This window comes from Tinamus guttatus, unplaced genomic scaffold (assembly GCF_059628265.1).
Source record: "Tinamus guttatus ecotype Peru unplaced genomic scaffold, ASM5962826v1 Tinamus_guttatus_pri_ptg000193l, whole genome shotgun sequence".
Classification (NCBI taxonomy): domain Eukaryota; kingdom Metazoa; phylum Chordata; class Aves; order Tinamiformes; family Tinamidae; genus Tinamus; species Tinamus guttatus.
In genome coordinates, this window is record NW_028288727.1 from 2,180,528 (window position 1) to 2,202,431 (window position 21,904).

The 21,904-nt window shown below is 37.2% G+C and overlaps 1 protein-coding gene across 1 annotated transcript in view; it reads right to left on the minus strand.

Annotated features, from left to right (window-relative positions):
• SEMA3A (semaphorin 3A) overlaps positions 1-21,904 on the minus strand; it is a 158,166-nt gene that overhangs the window by 62,015 nt on the left and 74,247 nt on the right. The window lies entirely within an intron of this gene.

Genomic DNA, 21,904 nt, shown 5'->3' on the forward strand with positions numbered 1-21,904 from the left:
TAATTTGAAGTCAATAGAGAGCAGCATATTCGATTCAAACTGGTCTTGTGTCTTCAGAGATATGAACCCACACAAGTTATGGATCTCACAAAAATGCCCACCTTCTAATGGACACGGTGCTGAAGCAAGTCAAAAGCACAAATGCACATTCACAGGTCTTGTCTCATCTACTCTACTTCATATATAATTTTCACGGTTTCACTGAATTCTCAGTAGTAATATTGTCCACGTTGTATTTACTGAATATGTTAGTATTTGAAATTATTGTCTGAAAGAGATGAAAGCCATTTTTAATTGGCTATACTTTCCAAAACATCTCTGAATATGGTTTTTATTAAAGGCTTCTTTGATTATATTGTGAATATATATGTGTGCGTGTGTCTGCACATGTGTGTGTGTTGCATATTTTTAAAAGAACACCAAAAGGACTTTACAAAAATTTATTAAAGACAAAGGTAAAGGGAAAATGGAGTGGTAGTATTCAAGTTAGTCTGGCAGGGTTTACTGCACTATGAGAAAAACTGTTTGGGCATAGCTTTCTGAAGATTGATCCCAAAAATTCAAGCTCAGTCTCCTATAGCATGTGCATGTAGATGCACCCTCTCTGATTGTCTTTATACTGTCATCCTATGACTGCAATATCTGGCACAATATTGAATTTCTTTCTTTTTCTTTGTCCTTATTTTTATTTTTAATAGTTCAGACACATTTCTCACTCCTATCCAGTTTTATGTCTTTGCTCCTTCTAACCATAAATGAATAAATAATCAAAAAAAAAAAAAAAAAAAAAAGATTTTCTGCTGTGGGGTCTCTATCAAGATTTTTCACAATAAATAAAAGTAGTAAGAGTGAAGAGAATGCTGGATCTCAACTTCAATAATAGAAAACGGCACTAATGCTACAAGCCATTATTGAAATATGTTATTATCAATCTACATTTTCTTGGGATTTCTTCTTACTAGATGATAATTGCTCAACTTGCACGCCAGTGGATATTTGATAAGGCTATAAAGTCAATGGCATGACAGTTAAAGCAGAATATATTCCCAAAATAAGCCCATGTGTCATTATAAAACAAATTAGAAACAGATGTGGAAAATGATTTGATGTAGGAAGGATCTGATTTTTGACTATTCTTCTGGTTTATGTCACTGTGACTGTACCGATATCGGTGTGCAACAGGCTAAAAAGTAAGAAGAACTAAGTCAGCACAAGACACAGACTTACCCTTCTCTCAGGGTTTGTGGAATAAACTATTTGAAATAACAGAAATGGCAAGGAAATCCCACCGTGTTTTCATCCTTCAGTTAAAAGGTAATGTAGAGGCACATGCAATAAGCTTCCAAACACATCAGCAAGTAATAATCACTGTTAGGTACCAGTGGAATTTTAAGAAACATGCTAAAAGAAGCCTAACTTGTCCAGATATCTCTTTGGGTGCAGAAGTAAAATCATTCTTGTCTACTGACAATAGAGACAATAAAGACACTTCTCCATAAGAAACTGCCTCCTTTACCCTGCAATCAATAAAACAAAAACCACTAGGAAGTGAAAAAGAAGTTTGACTAATGATAGTTCTAGTCCCTGTCCTGTGGCTTACACAACCAAATCCTGCCCTTGAGATGCCTTGTCAAGTGGAGATGAGATGAGAAACCAAACAGAGGATTTGAGGGCAAAAACTTATCCCTGCATTATCTGTAAAACATCTATTTGATATTTTTCCTGAAGATTTAAGCTCCAATATGCTGGCTATGAGGCCAAAATGAAGTGTAAGTTGCCCTATCCACTTAAATTCCACCTGATAATCTGTGCATGGGTAACAGGGAGAATGAAGGTGAAGAAATGATCCGGGGCAGGGCAAAATCAGTCTGTCTGCAGCTAGCAAAGACCAAGGCTCAGACTTCAGTTTTTGGTTGGTGTGATCATGACTTTCATTTGCACAAAAAGTGACAAGAGCTCTCAGCTGGAGAGCGTGCACATTATTTGCACTTAGGAAAGTTTTCGAATATGTAAAATGTTGCTGCTGCTTAGGCTTTATAGTCTTGGGCTGAATGCAAAGAGTCCTATCACAGTGACTCAGCAGACCCCTTTGCCATAAACAGCAAGAAAAAGATTAGACTCACAAACTGCTCATTATTTGGAAGCCATATGAGCGCTACTATATAACCAGAGACAGAAATTCATGACAAAGCATTATTTTTGCAAGCACCTCCTCTGACAGTGGAGGAAATTCTCTAGAAATATGAAGAGAAAAGAAGAAAGGAGAGAAAAAAATGGAAAAAGAAGAAAGAAAAAAAAGGAAAGGAAATAGATGTTCAAATAAAGATCACTGAAACTCACTATTAAGCCAAATTTATTCTACAGAACACCTCTTTAAGAGTTCTGGCAACACAAAGGGACATTACAATGCACTTCAAGACTCTCTGGGGATCTACTCTCTGGGGTAGATAAAAACCCAGCTCTGGTGTATTTTAGTTGGTGAGTACTTGAGTTCTAAAACACTAAGCTTCCTACCTAACCTATGCTTCTCTATAATGCATATTATCACTATAAACATTAGAGAAGTGTTCAGGTCCTGATGTTACCGATATGATGGTGCACTGAAAATTTCACAAATTCATAGTGACAACAACTGACACCAAGCTGAAACTACCATGCCGCGATGCTAAGGACCTCCTCATCCCACCTCAGCTCATGTTATAGTATGAATCATGGTCCACCTAAGATGCTTTGCATTGCAAGCTAGCACGCCACAAATCTTTCATCCTTCTTCCCAGCCCTCTGAACAAGGATTACCTACAGCAATACTGCAATAGATGGCAAGACTAAGTCAGAAAGAACTACAGTTCAGTTCTGAAACAAATGTACAATTTCTCCTAATTTTTTCTCTCTCTCTTTTTTTTTTTAACCCATAATCTGCCATTTTAAGGCTATAGAGCTTCATTTCCAAGTTGCTGAAACAGAGCTGAAACAATGCCCTAAATCATGGCATTGACTGTTGACTACTACTTGAGCAGAATTTCTTCACCTCTAGCTATTGAATAGCTTCAACCCCCCAGAATGATATCAGTGTGTATACATGTATATATATATATAAAATATGTACACATGCAAACACAAACATACACTACATTAATATGTAATTTTATATATAAGTACACCCAGTATGATAGCTTTTGCAACAGACTTGGCATCTATCTCAGCAGCTAACCAGTCCAGAAATGTCTCAAACAAGAAGAAATATGACAGCTTAAATTGGATGTTTTTAGTGAAGATTTTCTTATATATTCTTTCCCAGTTTGGCACTATTTCTGGCTTGTGAGAAAGCCTGTGGTTGGTGGTGAAGAACTAAGCTACTAGGATGGCTAGCAATGACTGTTGAAATTCAGGGTCATTTCTTTTTAATGAAAGCTTTCTGGCACTTTATACAGAAACCATCCCAGAATTGCAGAACCTAACACAGCAAAACTGCTGCCAATCTATAATGAATTAATGCAGAGCAAGCAGATCATCTGAAGAGGCCGTGTTGATGGAGTGTGTACAGCTACTAAAAAGGTATTACTGGTTTAGATTATAAGGCACGGAAGACTTGGAACGGTTTGACAGAAATGATGCTCCCCAGCTGCGTTAGTTCAGCTGATGGAAGTCATATCCTTACTCTTTGTAACCCCCCAACCATAAATAGAAAGGAGCACATCTCCAGGGTGTCTTCCAGGGGCTAGTCAATCATCAGGACAAGCTGACGAATGGTAATGTGGGATGGTCCAGAAACATTCAGGATGCCAGAAGCTTCAGGAACTCGCATGTCTTTTGTTTAATATTAAAAAAAAAAAGGTAGAGTTGGCCACAGCTGTGAACATTATTGATGTTCACATTTCCCTTGCTGTTCTCATAGATCCTGTTCTACTTTCATGAAACATAAGACAAATAGATTGCATGGGGAAAAAGTAGGAAGAAAAAAAAAAGAAAAAAAAAAAAAAGCAAGCCAGAGTGCATGCAGCATGCAGTATGACAACGCAGTTGGAAGGAATATCCGGAATATCCGCTTGGAAGACTTCGGTTTAGGGCAGATGGAAGTGTCTCTTAACTGAGCCAGAAAGTGCTGGCACTAAAATATCGGGTTCTGTATATTATACAGCACAGGTGAAAACAAGAGCAAATGTCCCACAGCCCACACAGAGGCAAACCTTTGAAGATGTTAAGGTCTGGATTTATTCCCACTGAACAGAAGCACTATCCAAAGTTGCCAACTTTGCCCCCTTCTCACGGTCAGCAGAAAGCAGCAGGTTCTTCTGATGGCAAGTCGGACCAATGAAGACTTGACATTCCCAAGGAAATAACCTCTCCTCATTGATTATAGAGGAACCTGTAGGTGTCTCAGAGATGTGAGACTATATAATATACATCTGAGCTAACAGTTCTGCACTGAACACTGCTGGGGCAGCTGATCAGAGACTTTTTTCTTTCAGAACAGAAGCTGATGTTTTCATTGTTCCCCCCACCCTCAATATATAATTTCAATTTGATTTTCCTCTCATCTTGTACAACTTTCCATGCACTCATTTTATGACTATATCAAGGATTTTCCACAGAATCTTTTTAGCACATTTCACTCTATGAAGAATGATTTATTTTTGAATTGTGTTACTTTTCAAGAAGAATTTTAAGTGGAACAACTATGTGGGATATGGCTATGTTCTTATTCTTAGTATATTTCCTATTTCACACTTAATCTATTGAGTCATGAAAACTCTTAAATATGAGGACTTTGGTTTCAGTGTTGGGAATAATGCTGTTATGGAACTTTTAATAAGCAACTTTTATTAAAGTCATCCCAGTGGAATGCTTCGTTTTTTTTCTAAGTGTAAGTGCAAATAAATATAATGTGAGAAATTACGCATAAAAAATATTAAAACAAATGTCAGTGCTGAGGCAAGTGGTAACCATTGGGGAAAAAGGTGAAAAGTGATCGAAGCAATAAGGCAACTGCTTTAAATCATTATATATATATATATATATATATATATATATATATGTACATAAATACAAACAGCGGGCTTCTTACTTTTAATGTTCAACCTCCATGTGGCATGCTGTTCACATTTGGAGGATACTAGGCTTTGGAATACCATTCTCGTTATGTTTTGTTTTTCCAATCCGAGCTTAACAGAGTTGAGCTATCAGAGTTTTAACAGCTCATGAGTTATCACTGTAAGTGACAGATCCTTCATAAAAAGCTGTTGCCGGGAAAGAGAAGTCTCCAGCTTCTGTAGGACCTGGAACGAGACCCTCTTGGGCTGCTGTGGTGGGCTAGAGGGGAGACAGAAGGAACTTTGTTGAAGAAAGATTATTTGCAAAACCATCTGATCAGGAGCACCAGAGAAGATCTGCCGTCTCTGTGCTTGCCCAGCCTCGTGATAATAGCCTGACCTCTCTCTAACAGTTTCTGGATTGGCCTGTATTCTTCTTTATGGGCCCCCAAAAGTAGTCTTTCTCCTGAAACACTCTGCTTGTAAATATACACAGAAATGTTGATATATGAAAATCTTTATGTTGATATTAAACAATGGACTAAGTGACCTCTTGAGATGACCATCGGTTCCATGTTTCCTTGGTTTTCAGTTCAATGAAAGCAGAATAGAGATCCCAATTTCTTTTTCTCCTTTTGTCATAGTATGTCACTTCTTATATTAGAAATTTTTCCTGCCTTATAATATTCAGAAGATGTCATAAAATGCAAAGGAATCTGATAAGCAGAAAATCTGTCTCTCTAGACAACAGTTTGAAGAACTGACCCTCTCAATACCTCAGTTTCAGTCAAATATCTACAGTCCCTTTTTCACCTGTCTTGTTCTGAGATTAACTGAGATAATATATATTACATTACAATAAACCTTTGCAAAAAGGGCATTTTATTTTTTATATCTACCTATCTAAATAAATAAATGTAATTCAATGAATTTAACAAGAGAGAAACCTTGCCAAATGAGCTACTTAGGAACAGCTGGTTTAATCTCTTCATTATTTGGAGTTTATGATTTTTAATTCCTTTTGCCTCTGATTGGAAGACAAACAAAATGTCAGTGTCAAATAGTGAAGACTCGTTCACACCTGAACATACTAGTTTGCATGCTAATATTGGTATTTATATGAAGAATGGCTTCTTTCAAATAGCCGTGCTAGATATGTAAATAGAAAAAGGGCAGGCACAGTCAAACTGAACAGCTGTTCAAAAAAGAAAAATATATTTGTTATCTTGGTTTTGCAATATTTCACAAGCTACAGACAGCAGACTTATGAGTGTCATTTAACTTTTTTTGGCTTGTTTTGTTTTTTTCCCTAAGGCATGTCTCAAATTTGGTGCACAAAATTGTATACACTTGCATCAATTCTGAAGCACTGCCTAAATTTATATTTTAGGTACAATTTTATTCTAATCTTAAAAAAAAAAAAGAAATAAAGAGATTTTAAACTACCAAGGAATTTCATTATATTATCATTATTTATCCCTTTAGGCAAACAAACAAAAAATATCAATTAGAAGAAAAAAAAAAGAAAAAAAAGGAAAAAGAAACACATATTTAACATGAATGATATGTTAACCTTGACTGATTGGTATAGACACCAAAAATGCCATCTCAATGGCATACCAGACACTAGATACCATCAAGGATATTGAACAATTCTCAAAGGACACTGAGAATTCAGATGTCTTTGTATTGAAACTTTCTGGGTTGTCAAGTGCAATACATCACCTAGGATCACTGTCTGGTTCCTACAGGATGACCTCTAGAAACAAAACCAGCATACAAAGACTGTCTGTTCCAGTCAAGTTATTAAGTGGTCTGCATATGTAAGCAATAAGATACACAAACCTCAAACCAGTACCCGTAACTGAACTACATAACCCAAAAGGCTCAATTCTTCAAGTGTTCCTATTCTTATCCCCTCAAAATATTTTCCATTAAAAACATTTGGAACAAATTCTAATTGCTTTAGCAGATTCTACTATTATGTTAAATAAATTATCAGCCCATGCACTATTACACGATTGTACTGGTTTTCTATAGTTATTTTTAGCATTCAAGACCACTGCTTTCCCCCTTTGTCTTCTGGATTTCCTGTATGTTATTAGACTGTGGTGAGGTCAGGCATCAGAGGAAATAACAGCAGTGCTAACTCCTAGACCCAATGTTTTATGAATTACTGAACATCAGTGATGTAATGGCAATAAATCTAACCCAGTCTCAATCTTGTGTCCTGTTGTAAATAAATGAAGTTAGAAAAGGTGTTATTTTATTCAAGAGCCTTCTTGATGAGAAAGAAAATGCTTACCCCAGGGGATTGTTTGCAAAATTGCTTCTATAATTAGGGTTCTGTTTAACAAGGGAAAGTTCTCCAGTTTGCCTGGGCAACTTTCATGTCTGAGTCAGGTTTTGTCAAGGGTATCTTATTTACAACACGAAAATGACTGCAAATTGGAGAAGGAACATACAGAAAGACTTTGTCCAGTGGAGTTAGCATATAAGCATATGGCCAAGATTTTCTAATTTCCCAAGTGATTTTGCATGCTTCCGATTTGGGCACCCTATTTAAGAGTTGTTCAAGGGCTCTGATTTTCACAGAATAGCTAATGTTTACAGAAGTCAAATCTTTCTTGGGTGTGCTGAAATGGGCAATTTAAAATTCCTAAGACTATTAGTCACTTCTGAAAAGTCAGTCACGTGTCTGCATTGCTGTGTATACTGTATTTTTAATTCCTACGAGCAGGATGGTGGGAAGGAATGATCTGCTATGAACCCAAGTGAAGGCCCAAGTAAAGGTTCCAAAAAACAGACTCTAAATGAGTAACATGAAGATGAAGTCCACAAAAATGTTATAAATTCTTTCTCCCAAAGTCAGTTCCAATTACCGTACTGCCAGAGAATTGTGCAAGTAACAAAGAAGCAACAGAGAATTCTTCCCTATTGCAACAAGCTATTGTAACAACTATTACGCTTTGCTTTATTTTAAGATACTGCAATCTATTTGCAATCTTTTGTTCAGAGAAGCCTGTGAAGTGGCAGTATTTAAAAAGTACTCCGATTTATAAAACTATATATGAGATCTGGAATATAAAAAGTGAAATTTGGTCCCTTTGGGCAATTTTGTTTTTCATTTGAATGAGGCACAGCTTAAATTTGAAATCTCTGCAATAAGCATTCATCCTCAGTCTTGGTTCCCTCTGCTTACTATCAGGGTGACACCACCAAACCCTTGTGCAGCCTTATTTAATTTTTCTTCATTAGTAAAAAATTAATATCCTCAACAGGTTAATATCTGGTATAGCATTAGAGAACAATACCTCTGAAAAAGTAACTTCAATTGTGCGCGTGGAGCCATAAGTAACAGTAGACATAATTATAACCTCTTTCTGTGACAAATTACAATTATTACTCATGGCACTGGGTTTAAGAATGATGCATTTCTCATACTTTTTATTATTATTAAAAAGTCAAGAATGTTTGATATTCTTCTCCCAGCGCAACAAAAATTTTGCTGACATAGAAACAGATGTATTTAAGTGTTTTTGATTCAAGATGACTGGAAAAAAAAAGCATTAAATTCATTTTTCTATTCACTATCTTGCCTACTTTTCTAGCACCCAGGAGTCCCCAGAATGGGAAAGAATTAGTGAAACTGGCAAAAATAAGTAGTTCATTAGCTCATGCTTTATATATGAACACCCATAAATAGGAATGCAGTGTCAGTGGGTCAGTCAGCATCAAGCCAAATAACTCGGTAACCGATATTCGTATTTTTGAAGGGGAAATGCTTCCTTTCATTTAACAGAACTTTGGCTCAAGCGCCTGGATGTTTTGCCCATTGAGATCATAGTGCATAAACAAACTTAGCTGATTTAAACAAACTAACAAACACAGTATCCTCTTGCAGGAAGACAAGCTCTCCTTTAAACCCTATTGATTTCTGGAATAACTTTCTGTAACCTTTTCTTAATTGAATCAAAATGATTAACTTACACGGTGCTTTTCTGCTAGGGGAAGATGCCCTTTTGGTCCTCACCCACACGGCTTGGGCTCTACGTTGAGTGAGGACCCAACACTCTCAGAGGAGCATCAAGGACAAACCCTACAGACGGCACACACAGTTGAGCACCGTCCCCACCTCCGTGCAATCCTGGGCACTTTTCCCTCCATGCACATTCTTTCAAGTTCTGCTGTGTGCTTTATAGCCTCATTGTGAAGGCCAAGAAAGACTCCCCTTGAGTTCAGTGAACGTCAGAGAAATCTTTCTCATATCCCTTGCCATGTTTACATGTTAAGTGGGGGTCACAGCAGATCCATACAAAGACTGTGAATTAAACCAGTTGTTCTCTATCACCATCAATTTAAAAGGCTTGAACAGATAAATGCGCGACTCCTAAACTTGCATCCAAACCATCACTCTTCTGCTTTTTGTCATCGTTAAAGTAATGGCAACAAACACTGAGAAGAAAGAGTGTGTGTATTTCTAAGCCATACCGATTACTTGTTTTCAGATATCTGACTGAAAAATGCTAGCTTAATTTGCATTTACGCAGATAAATGTTTAACATCTCCTAGCTGATCCTTCAAATTTATAATTATACACACACATGGATCCACAAATAAAAATAACAAGACCTGAAATATTAATCATCTCACCTTCTGTACCAAATTGTCCTTTGGATTTGTTACCCATAAACAAAAGCACATGTGGACAATAAGCTGAGTTCTCAGCTGTGTCCTCAGCAGCACTTGTGCAATCCTAGTGACAGCAAATGTAACTAAAAGAAAAAAAATCAGTCTTGAGGATGATCTAGCAGGACAAGTATCAGAGGAATCCACACATTGCTTGCATGTACACACTGTAAATGCAATATTTAAGGCACTATGTAGTTTCTAAACCATCTTTTCTTAGTTTTACAAATGGAATGCTGCTCTCTGTAAACTCATCCTGGATCCAGCAAATTTGATCCTTAACTGATAAGGAAAAAATACGTGACTGTATTTATTAAAATCTGCTCAGACCATCTGTGTGATAACGTTGTTCAGCTTTACCTTGGACGTAAATACTTCAGCAGAAGGTGATTGTGCTGTTTGAGGCACCTTCTGAACTCTGCTGATGTTATCTTTCTTTATAGCTGCAGCTCTGTTTTCCTAAGATGTGAGCACTGATATCAGACCGACAAGAAATAGGAGACAAGTTTTTGATACACTGTCGACTCTGGTTCCTGCCGAAGCATAAGTCTCTCTAGGAAAGGAAAGAACTTGGTAAGTCTGGTCTAGGAGTGGCCAAACTTGGGCACAGATGCTGAAATTTCCTTGTAAGCATCTTTTTTCTTTTTCTTTTTTTTTTTCTTTTCTTTCTTTCTTTTTTTTTTTTAATGCAGACATTAAAATTAACACTTACAAGTGGAATCTGAAATATAATAGCCCAGCTGTCTTTCCATTTCAGGAGGTGTTAGTGGTAGCCAGGAAGTCAAATTGCAGGATTGGCATTTTACTCTCACAGCAATGACTAAGCATCTGCTCCAAAGCCCAGCCAGTCTATGGCAGTCACTTCTCACTTTGCAGTGGCCTCTCACTAAGGCCTCAAAGGATCACAAGAAATATCGCTTTTTGTATAGAAATAGGAATTTTAAAACTACATTTCTATCCAAAAATGTTTTATTCATCAGTGGAGGAGATTAAAATGACCAACTCTAGGCATCTAGAACAAATTAAAGAAATGTATCCTGATTTTTTCAGTATATTCACTTTGAGGATTTTGTAGCATCTTTTTATGAAGTCCACTGTTTTGCTCTGTATCGTTCCACAAAGAACAATTCTACAAATCTTACTACAGTATTTCATTTTATAAGTTAAGAACAAGATCTTAAAGGTATGATCACTTTTCTATGAAAAAGATCAATGCTTAGTAGTAGTCAAAAAAGCAAATTGATTTTTTAGACGCTTTAAAGAATGAGATAGACAAAAAACAAAATCCACTGCATGCTTATGCCTCTGGATAAAGCCATGGCACGCCCACACTTTTAATAGTGCTTGAAGCTAGAGTCCTCTAACTTGAAAAGTATACAGCAAACTGGAAAAGATATGAAGAAAACTCTTTGCAATTTTATAAAATTAACTGGGAACACCAAACACATCTAGCTGCTGGAAATTTTAAAATGAATGGAAAAAAAGTGCATTTCTTGCACGTTACCATTTGTGGGACTTGGGACATCAAGCTTGCTTAAAAAGATATACGAGCTCAAGAAACGCCTGCACTAATTCATCAAAAAGCAAGGCATCAAAAAGTATTAAACACAGAGATTCCTCCCCGGGTTCAGGAAATCCCCGAACGACAAGTGCTGAGGGCTGGGAAACTTTATCACCGGGCATTGCTGCAAGCTCTCCTGATTCTCTCCCCGACAGCCATTCTCGGCCCTGTGAGAACCAAGACCCTGGGCTAAATGGGCCTCTTTTTTTTGGACAAATTTGACTGTTCTTATGAAATGAGGCAGAGGGAAATCAGGCAGTTTAGCCAAGAAACCCATGCCAAAGCAAAAAGCTGATGTTCTCGGCCCTGAGCCTGAACGCCATGAGGTTTTTCGCCATTTCAACTCCTAGTAAAGCTAATGGCAACTTGGCTTGCTCAGCCCACGCCATGCTGCCCACAAGGTGCCAGATAAGCTTGCAGGGATCGCGTGTGAAAATGCACCAGTCGGTGCCCAGTTAGCCTTTAGTTTCCCAAGAAATATCTTGACTGAGTTTCAAACCTCAGAGGTATTGTCATACGCAGGCCTTCATTCACTTACTAATTCCCTGGATTTTACAAGAACAGGCAACAGATGCAAGAAATTTCACTATCTGTGATATATAATTCTCTAAAACAACTTAATATTGAATAGCTAAACACTCTTACAGGCAAAAACTAAGAAGAAATATGTCCTTTTGCTTAGAATAAAGTTGAGTTGGGTCCCTATATAAAATTCAGATAACTTACTTAGTCATACTACACATTGGGGTAAAGATTTTAGCACTGACTTTTATGATTCAAATATCATCAGTGGAAATTCACATAACAATACTGTTCCCATCACATCCAACACTTATTAAAATAATCTAATCTGTTTAAACATATTGGAGGGAAGAAGAGCTGATATATAATTATCTCTTTCCCTAAATTGTTCTTTGATTTTGTTTCAAGGCTCAAAGATCCACCCAGTTTTTGTGCTAATAGCCAACACTGATGTCACTGAGAGAAACAGAGCGGAAGACAGAGGTGGAGGTTGAATTTGAAGATAAATTGAATAAAAACATTGGGAACTAGTTGATAAGAAAGGCAAACAAACATCCAGTAAATCTGCTTTGGGTTTCATAACTCTTCCTTGCTTTCTCGATATATCATAATATCTTTCATTTCCCCTTTTAATCATGCAAACTTACAGCTGTCTTTTTTTAACATTTTTAGACTCCACTTCAAGTGCCTTACTTGATACCATATGTCATACATTTCCTCTTCTTTTTGTGAAATGACTTCAGATAGAATGGTTTAACCTTATTTCCCTGCTGTCTGGACTTTGTCTGTTGGTATTTCGAAGCCCCTTTCTATCTTAAGTACCTTTCATTTCAGGTTTTCATCACATTTTGGTCGCGGGTCTTAAATCCTGCCCTGTTAATCTTCTTAACTAGTTTAAGAAGTCATAACTCTATTAATTAAAAATTGCACCATGATGAGGTAGGTCTCAAAATTGAAGTGAAATCAGTACAAGATAAAACAGACAGACTTATTTCATCTTTCAGTACTCTGATACCTTATTCCTGATTTCTGCTGCACTCCTATCCTTCTAGCAACACATCACATTAATTGTTAGTCATTTATACATAAATCCACATACAGAAGTAATTTTCAACATGTGCATGAAGACTATTATTGTAGATGTCAATATCAGAGGAAGAACACCACATAATTCTTATCGATATGTTTTGGTGCACAGCTACAGTTCAAGGATGTGAGTCAGAGCACTAGGATCTATGTATGTTTGATGACAGTGCCTAGGTATATCTTATTCTGCAAGCTGGTGTGGATTGTGCTTTGGCTGGATAATAATTTGCCTCAGTTCTTGCACAACTAAGTTGTATCTGAAATTCCATACTACTTCCTGAGCTCCCAGCTTGGATTCAATTTAATTTTATTCTTTCCATTTCAGAGAAAAGTAAATCAATATGCAGGAACTTTTCTGAAACACATTACTTCTGAGTACCTGCCTCACTTTATCATTTTGTTCTTCTTTTTTTCTTTTTTTCTCTTCTTTCTTTTTTTTTCTTTTTTTTCAGGGTCAAATTAAGGTAGATGACAAAGATGATAAGCACTATTTCTAAAGATGCTTATCGTTCTCCATTGACGACATATAAGTCTAGGTAACTATACTGGCTATAGTTAGCTGGCTGTGTTTCAGGTGCTTTAGATCAGTGAAATAACTTCCACTCTCTGAAATGATGCTTTAATTAACTTTCAAAGGAGCAGATTAGTAGTAGGAAATAGTGGAAATAGTAGGAAAAAAACATTTTTTTTTCCAATAGTAGGAAAAAACAAAAGACTGAAGATCTCAGATTCTTCCAATACTTTGCTATTGCCATTGATTAATCTTTCCTGTTGCCCTTTTTTTTTTTTTTTTTCCTTCCCTCTATTTCATGACCTTCTGTTCCCTGGCACTATTAGCAACACAAAATCTGTCTCCCTTTCCCCTTTAGTGTCCTGTCAATGATGTTGCCTGCTCAGAGCTGTGGCTGAAAACTCCAAATGTGTCTTTTTGAAGCATCTCATGCAACATATTGGAGAGAGAGAAAGACTCCAGATTTGGTCCAGTCCTGGTGTTACTTTATTGTGTGAATGAACTCTCTGAAAAGAATAAACTCATTTGCTTAAGTTTCTGCTGAATGGCGATCCAAGGCTGCTTTTCATAAAAGCACTCGAGCAGGCACTTAAACAGCTATGTGATTAATGGCTATATTAGTTGGACGAACTGGCACATAAAGCTCTATGTCTCCACAGAAGTCAAAGAGTGGCCACAGTGCAGACATTGAAAGTTTGGCTTTACAAACAACTTTAAAAACAAATGTGGACTTGTGTCTCCTTTCTCTTTGTCTTCCTTCGTTCACTTAAAATCCTTGAAAAAAAGTCATCTCTTTGTAATGAAAGTTACCTGAATATTTAGCTAACACTGAAACAAAATATTTAGATTCATCCCTTCATCTCTGTAAAGACACTGCTAGTTATTTATGCTTATATTTTAGCTCTCCTCATCTCAGTTTTCATCAGGTGGCTCTTTAACATCCTCGTGCCTTCTGCAAGGACCAACCCTCACATCCAACCTTTACTGCCCTTCTCAACATACCAGACTTTACTACAACACTACTTCTTTAAAAATGAATCTGGGTTAACTTTTCTTTTGGAGTTTCTCTTAGACCTTCTTACTTTCTTCTCTGAATTCCACTTCAGTCCTGTCAATATGGAGGATTCTAAGTGATTTAGAAGAAGAAATCCCAAAATTCAAAGAATGGGAGAAACTATCAAGATAGATACAGGATAAAAAAAAGTAGGTAAGGGAGGGAAAAAAGCTGGTAGGAACTATCCATTTGTGGTACTCGACTACTAAAAGAAATAATCTTATTTTTCAAATAGAATATATTCTAAATATACTTGCATAACAAACAAATAATTATTACTTATATTGAAACAAGCTCAGAGGGATGCGCTTTAAACTTGACAGTATATTAAGAATACCAAAATCAAAAGCCAGCCAAAACTGGAGCACCACAAATGAAAAAGACCCAATTTGTTCCAGATTAACTCTTACTGTTATTGAGATTTTAGTTATTCCTAAAGGATATTACCTTTATCTGTTCAATTTTTTTTATTACAAGAGATAACTCTAGAATTACTTCTGACTCTACTATTTACCCAGCAAACCATATATAACAGTGTTACAGGTACAGCCAGAAAAAAAATAATAAAAAGATTCCATTAAATGGATCATTTTGGAGAGGCGTTGATTTCCCTTACTCGGATGACTAATGTGGCTCATGAGACTAAGTGCTTCATATGACTAAGATGTTCTACTTTTTGTAAGTAACTGAAGTCTCCAGCCTTCCTGTCTTCTGTTATTTGTTTTAAAGTATTTCCTTATTTATTATCTTTAGTACCCCATGAAATACACTGATCGTAAAAATAATAGCCAAATCATTAAGTGTTATCTAAAGTAGTTTCTGCAATGTCAGCTAAAGTAAATCATGTTTTTCAAGGGATTCTGTATCATCCAAAAAATAACATTTTCTTTTTCTTTTTCTTTTTTTTTTAGTCCTCTCTTTTAAGACTTTTATTTTGTGATTCTGACATGTCAGTATTTTTATAATGTCAGGAAAGTATCTTGAGTTAACAAATTTATTATGCTATAATCTTTGGACAGAGAGATTTAGCATTTCTGTATTAACCTTTATTTTTATTTATTTTTTATTTTTTGCTACATTTTTATTACCTCCCAGAGAAATAACACTCACAAACCTAGGCATGACAAGCAGAAAGGGGCCGTGCTGCAGCTTACCTGCCTGCCAAACCCTCGGAAAGGTGACCTGAAGTAGCAGTTGAGCTGAACGCAGAGAGGATACGAAGGGTTTGCACCACCTGGGCTAGATATTCGCAAGTTTGGTTGTGGACAGGACTCCAGTCTGGCAGATTGAGCTCCCCTGATCAAAACTCCCCACTGCCTTGCCCAGACTTTTGTTTTTGGCTCCCTTTCCTGATGGAGGTTAAACAAAGTCAGCTTTCTCCATCGCTGCTATATTTATTCCCACCAGTCTTTTAGAGTATGCATAAATCTTCTACTCGTGTCCACATCATTTGTTATTGTATATCTCTGTAGCCTTTTTCCATGTTAAATGATGCTCATTCTTTCCATTTCCTAAATTCAGTATGAGGCTCAGTGCTTTCTGGTTAGGAATCAGAATTCATTATCCAGATTAAACTGCTACTGACTTCAAGGAATTTGTTCTCCTATAAGTACTCCAGGAATAGATTCCAAGTATGGAAACAGTAGTCTGATGAATACTCTCACTTTGTCTACTTAATTAAAAAAATAAAATATACACTGGGGTAATGAAACTAGATCCCTGATTCTAACAAAGGGTGATGACTTACACAAAGAGATTTTTTTGTTGTTGTTAAAGCAGAATGAAATAAATTGTTATTTAATAAAGTAAATGAAGTTAAGCACCTCAAACAGCTATGATTAAATTGCATATGGCACCATGAATATTTCTGAGCTATCAATCACCTTCATGACCACTAATTCTTAGCCAAGCAGAGAATGAAACTTGGATCAAATCAAGGGGAAAAACAACAGCATCATTTGTACTTTTTTTGCTCTTTGACACATGGTTTGTATTGTAGTTAAAGTCATACCCCTTATGAAACCTTTGCAAGCTTGTAAATAAATGTTAGCTACAGCTAGAGTAATTCTGATTGATTCATACAGAAAAACAATGTCAGGTTTACCATTTGTCCCATACTGCAATATGGAAATATAGAATGAAATGAATAAAAGGAGGTATTGCTTTGAAAAAGTAATTGATGCTATTTGTTTGTTCTGCTTACACACTTATGGGTTTCTAAATACTAATTAAAATAAAATCATACATAAGGAAAAAAAATAAAAACAAAAAACTCACAGGCAGAAAATACTCTTCTGTTATGGAGGCCTCTTCTAGTCTCCTCTCTAGTTCACAGGTAGAGAATCAGGCTGGAGCAATCTGCATATGTATATTTTACTATGCCCAAGAAGAAGCAAAAGTCTAATTATTTAAGAAGCTGCAGCAACATGGAGCTAGTTAATTCTTTGAGAATCAAGATACTAAGTCCCTTTTTAAATTTACACATTGTAACTTGGTGCCTTTTGGAGGCTTGGAGTATAAGGTGGTAGAGTGTTGAATTCATTTCTGACTGTTGGTGTCTGTTCCAGGTAAGCTGAAACTTGGAAACATCGGGACCTTATGTGTGTAGAAGGTCTTTAAAAGGCATCCAAAGGATACTCAGTGTACAGATAGCTCCATCACTGCTATTTTAGCTTATCTGGGGATTTTTTGGCCCAGAGACATAGGATCATTTTCTCAGAACAATGGCTGAAGCTTCATCTTGCAAGAAATCTGAATTGCAGGCAGTAAAACCAATTACGTCTGAAGCAGAAGTTGAAGCAGAAGCCTGGGGACTGGAAATGAAGATGTAACCTCAGTGTCATCCGCAAGTGAAATGTGCAGGAGCTTTGCATATCACAGATAACATGGTGCCACCACTGCCAATTCTGTCTCTGGCACAAAAGCTGCATCATGGCACGAAAAAGGCAGATTCCTATCAAGAATCCTTCTTTTCATCCTGCCAATGCTCTCCTAGTCTCGTTGTGAGCACAGTTTTTCACAGGATGAGATTTTTTTTTCACCTTCTGATTTGTCAAAAGACATGATCAGGCAAAACATTTAAATAAGAGTGAAACTTTAGGTATGTGAATAATCTCATTGCCTGGGGCAGGGCCAATGTCTCAGGACAGCAGAGATTTGAACTTTACATATTCTGAGGTACATATGAAAAGGGGCTCAGATAGATGATCTATTTACCTACTGGATTGTTTGCATTTAAACAAAGAGAAAAGTGATATATATGCTGTGTATCACTGTTGGTTTGCATGGTACTAGGAAACATGTTTTGAAGTCAAAATCTTTGAAATCAGCTTTCAATCCATCACAGAAATTATGAAGAAAGATATGTGCTCTTATTGCAGTGCCATGCTTAGTGAGTGGTGTTACACACACTCGCACTTAAACGGGCAACGTGAAATATTTGTACCCAGAGCAAGCTGATTACTTAACTTTTATGATATGGTTTATATTTAGTTCAGAAGACAGCAAAGATAGTAATCCCTGAAAGTATCTTCCTGATGAGTCAGAGCTGTTAGCAAAACCATAGCCATTAATTTCCAGGCTTTCAATGACAGGTAGTGCAGAGGTATGAAAAGGATCCAGTGGATGTTTACATTCCCCTCACACTGCTTGAACCTTGCACTCAAGGAGCATGTGGAAACAGACCCTGATCATTCTGATACTTATATACCACATATTCTGCGCGTAAAATAGATTATTATAAGGCTGATATTTAATTTCTTCAATTCATTACACTTGTGGAGGCATGATTGAAGCCACATTATTGCAAGATTCCTCCAAGGTAACCATTTAACAGCTAAGTAACCTTTAATTACTTTACTGTAATGATACACATCTAAGACAGATATTGTTAGACTGTGACATCTGAGCACTTTAACCTAAAGATAGTTATTAGCACTCCCATGCAAGATTCATTATGGATCATATTTCATTAATGGAGAGTATTGTGTTCTCATCTGATTATGTACTTGCCAACATTTATTAACATATTTTCCCTAGTGTGACCATGTTGCAACTCAGAGGAATCCATAGATTTTCATAAATCAGGTGTTATTTCTTAACTAAAATATATGTAATCACACAAGAGGAAAGTTATACCACAGCTCTTCCGGGACTGCTTGCTGCATACACAGAATAGGAAGAGAGTTGCTCAGGATAATGTTTAAAAATATGACTAGGCATGCTATCTTTGAAAAAGAAAGGATTAAAATGGAAATTAATGCTACTTTGCAAGAATCACTAATTGTGATTTATATCACTACAGGTGAGAAGACAGTCCAGACTTGTAAATGCTTGACTGTAGATGTATACAAATTAGGACAGATTAGATGACATAGAAAGTCACTGCCAATTCTAAAAGGCATGAATTCATCATGATATATTTATTCATTCTGTGCAACACCTTTCTTCAGTCTAAGTTTTTCCTGTGGTGACTGGTTTTTCATCTAGTATGTTTTTCATATTCTATTTTGACTATCCGAGTTAAAGAAAAAAAAAACACATTTTTCTTTTCTTAAAAAACAAAGCTTGAGAATAAATTAAAATAGCCTTGTGTGAATTATATTCACTATTAATACAGAAGCTGAAAAGGAGAGGAAAAAAAAAATACTATTAGTTTGTCTTTCCTTAAATGGCCAAATAATGGCGGAAAGTTACCCTTTCCCGATGAAATGAGTTACTTCTTAGGAAATAACTAATTTACTCAAAGTCCACAGGGGCACGAAGGAGTCAGAGGCATACACTTCATCCTAGCCAGGGCACAGCCATACATTAGTTGTCTTCTGTGAAGAAGGGGAGGAGAAGGAAGGACACGCATTGCGTTCCCTTCACAGCAGCACTGCTGCATGAGGACCATTCAGCCTGGTTTATGCTCAAAAGCTCAAGAGGCCACCACATTTTCAAGCAGACTTACTGAGCTCCACGAGCAGAAACTAGTTGTTACAAACAAGGTAAGGGCTTAAGGGAAGAGTAAATGGTTTTCTTTTCCCCCTAACTTCCACTGATTTTATTCTTAGATTTTTAGGATAGAAAGAATTGCTGTGATCACTTAGTCTAATTTCCAACATCAAAATAATTAATATCTCACAGTCTCACAGAAGTAAATTGATTAATTCCTCATGGCAAAAGACAGACTAGTATATAAGCAAGACAGTTCTTTATGCCTCTGCACTGCTTGCACGTCCGTTATTTTTGGATAATTTTATGCACAGTCCCATGTTCCCTCCTTGCACGAAGCGCAGCCCCAGCCCTGGCCAGTCCCTGAGCTGGATTCTCCTCCTGTTGATGGCTGCTCTTGCAGCAGTCATGCACACAGCGCCCAGCGAGGTTTCACACCCTCATAAAAGTATTGTTTAAAGAAAGCTGAAGGGTTTTTTTTTTTTCCTGTCAGAGTTTTAAGAGCTTGAAGTACCTGACTGTTAATCTATCTGTGTCATCTTGTGCCAGCAAAACACATGATGCAAAAGATGAAAGATTTCATACTGATAAAAAAACGTTTTCTTTAACCTTTGTAAAGGTAGTTAGCAAAGTTAGAAAGTGACACAATAGTTAAACTGTTTCTGCCCAAGGTTTGTAAAGATCATTCCTCCTAAAGCTATCCTCTGCTTAGATATGGCATATAGGGTATTAATTCCCCATTATTTTACAGTTTGGTCCAATCTCATCTTCTTAAGATGATTAAAAGATCAAAGTATTAACCATTAATAAAAGCATCTACCTTTAGAATTTTTTTCTTGCTGAAATCAATAGTGGTATTTTATGATTTAAAAATATTTAGATAGTAACAAATTTAAGACAATCTTTTTATAAAACAGAAGAAATTCGGTTTCAAAAACTTGTAAAGGCAAGAAGGCATCTGGAAAGTGTTATGAAAGCATTTTCACATAAAAGTGAGTCTTAACACACATAAAAGCAGGGATGGTCAAGATAGTAAGAAAAGAACAATTATTTACCCTTACACCAGGCGACCCCTGGAAATACCTCTGCACTGCTATTTACTCAGAGAAATGGTAGCTTCACCTGCAGTTGCTCTGCTTTTTATAAAGCGCAAAATAATCCCTTAATCATTATGGAGAAGCCAGTTTTGTTATGCCAAATGCAGCTGTTGATGAAAAACAGAGATGCACAAGAAGCCTAGAAAAACACCAAGGAGGCCTCCTGCTATGGAAAGTCCCTTGCTTTCTTTCTTTCTCTCATTCATTCCTTCCTTCATTCCCTTTCCTTCTTTCCTTTTTCCTTCCTTCCTTCCTTCCTTCCTTCCTTCCTTCCTTCCTTCCTTCCTTCCTTCCTTCCTTCCTTCCTTCCTTCCTTCCTTCCTTCCTTCCTTCCTTCCTTCCTTCCTTCCTTCCTTCCTTCCTTCCTTCCTTTCCTTCCTTCCTTCCTTCCTTCCTTCCTTCCTTCCTTCCTTCCTTCCTTCCTTCCTTCCTTCCTTCCTTCCTTCCTTCCTTCCTTCCTTCCTTCCTTCCTTCCTTCCTTCCTTCCTTCCTTCCTTCCTTCCTTCCTTCCTTCCTTCCTTCCTTCCTTCCTTCCTTCCTTCCTTCCTTCCTTCCTTCCTTCCTTCCTTCCTTTCCTTCCTTCCTTCCTTCCTTCCTTCCTTCCTTCCTTCCTTCCTTCCTTCCTTCCTTCCTTCCTTCCTTCCTTCCTTCCTTCCTTCCTTCCTTCCTTCCTTCCTTCCTTCCTTCCTTTCCTTCCTTTCCTTCCTTTCCTTCCTTTTCCTATCTTCCTTTTCCTTCCTTCCTTCCTTGCTTAAACTCTTGCGCCTAAATCCATGAGTGTTCTCACTGTGAGAGGAGGCTGGTTTGGGGCAGAGGCTAGGGCATGGGCCTCTCTTTCCATTGAACAATTTGCACTACTGCTTTACAGACCTCCAAGACCCCTCCATGAGCAATTGCCAGAGCTACATACAGCTGGGTTCATGCAGAAACGTTAGCTCTGAAAGCATGAAAATAGGCAAGGTTTTCCAGCTCGCTTTTTAAGGACGCCTGGGCACATTACTTCTCAGAGGTCAATATTCCTACCTAATACACGTAGAAATCAGGCTGGAAAAAGCAATCTTCTAAGGCCCAGTTCCCATAAGGTTTCAGACAAACTCCAGGAGTTCATTAACATCGACAGGCTCTTGACTGGGCTCACACCGGAACATTTGGCACAAGCTCTGGGCTGTCTGAGGCTCTACGTTTCACAGCTTCACGGCCTCTATGCAGAATATCATCCTGGCTGAAACCTGCCGCTTTGTGACCCTGCTTGTTTAAAGCCTGTTTGACAAGATGTTTGCACAGCACTATACACACAATACAGCCACTTCCTTCAGCTGCAGAAATTACACTTAAAATGTGATTGTTCTCGAAGAAGTCACTCCCTGTCAGCTGGAGTGACACAGATCTAAGGATAATGCAGCTTCGATGATGGTCTAA